Consider the following 1,800-nt stretch of genomic DNA (forward strand, 5'->3'; position numbering starts at 1 on the left):
TTATGATTTTAATCTTATTTAAAAAATAAATGGGTGCCAATTTTCCTTTCCAGTCAGAGAATCAAAGATAAAGTTTAAGGTAATGTTTTTTAATGTAATAATTCATACTTTGTATTGGAAAAAAAAAACCTTCAGCAGACAGTACAGCAGTAGTTCTGGCACCACAGCCAGGCAGGATGCATTGTGCCTCGGCAGACATTTTCCTTGTCTCAGGTTTAGTGAGTCAGGGCTCCAGACTCAGAGAAGCAAGCATTTAAAAGCCCCCGGCATCCCAACCACTAATACGTGTATGTGCGTCTTGGCTCCAGTCCTGAAATGCTTTTATGAGATGTTGAGGTCCTTTGGACGGAGACCATTGGGAACCAAGCAGGAAAAGGAAGGCTCAGATGATATCAGAGTATAAGTATTGCACAGGTCAGACTGCTGTAGCGGTTTGGTTTCAGAGGTTTTCTATGGGTTTCCCAGACACATTTTTTGTCTAAAGGTATTTCATTACTCATCTCCAATGATTGAAACCTGAATCTGTCAAGTAATCCAGCTAAAAAGTATTCTCCAAAAGTAAATCCGCATGCTTGCTTTAATTTAATGTAAGAATATTGAACTGTAAATCACATCAAACCAAACTGTGCTGGCAATTTGGCATCAATGTATTAGAACTTTAATTCAATGTCAATAAAAAATTAGGATGAGCTGTAATGGAATCTAAAAGCACAATGAAAGAGTACAAACAAACCATTTTAGCATTGATTTCTTTTTACTAGAGCACTCTGTGAATCGTTCTAATGACCAGAGGATCATTACAAGATGACTGCTTAGCTGCAGGACTCTGAGATTAAGAAATATTGGTTGGAGAAAAAGTCAACAATGAAAAACGACTTGTAAACTCTATTGGGTATTTAAATCAATGTCTAATTCAAATGTCGTTGAGGTCATTCAACTTCTAAGTAAATACACTAATTACATTAATATTTTTTTGTGTCAGGTTCAAATGGACTCTTGCGGTAAAATAAAATTACTTCAGTTTAGCAATGTGATTATAATCCTGACAGATACAAAAATAAATAATTGTGTGTGTTTGTAATATGTGCATGCTTCTGTGCTAATTCACAGTCTCCACAGTGTTACAGCACAACAATGTGAGCGCCGACACACAGCAACATGATACATGAGTCATACGTGACTTGTTGGCCTGGAGTGTTCCACTTCTCTTGATTAGAGGAACCTTGACACACATGCTACAGAGGTAGCGGCTAACAGGTCACTCTTTCATCCTCAGAAACCACAAGGTCTCGCCTGGCAACACGCTCTTTCGTTTTAGGCCGCACTTCCTCTTGATGTTTGACCCACCATGCCAAGCTTGCTGGGCCTTGGCATAAAATGACTGCTAACATAATTTCAGTAAGTCATATCATCAGCACAGGGGAAAGTGTGAACTAGTTCTAGCCAGGTGAAATCACTCTTTCATTCTGATTGGATTTTAGGAGCAAATTGACTGCTGTAAAAAAAAGCTCCAAAAAAGCTTAAGAAAATATGAAATGTGCCTTATTATATTCCAGTATTCTATGGAAACATGTGAAAACATTTTCCTCAAATACTCAGCCAGCAAACTTTGCAAAACACAACATTTGTCATTGCCAAAATTTATGGCCACACCTCTACACCAACCTCTTTCTTCTGCTTCTTTTTTCTGTTTGTGTTTAGCCGGTAGAAGGTGTTTTTTGTTGTCATTTTCATCTTCACTTCTTTGACAAAATGCAGTCGATTTGACTGCAGTACGACAACAAAAACATTCCCTTCCAT

Source organism: Osmerus mordax, chromosome 15 (assembly GCF_038355195.1).
Source record: "Osmerus mordax isolate fOsmMor3 chromosome 15, fOsmMor3.pri, whole genome shotgun sequence".
Taxonomy (NCBI): Eukaryota; Metazoa; Chordata; class Actinopteri; order Osmeriformes; family Osmeridae; genus Osmerus; species Osmerus mordax.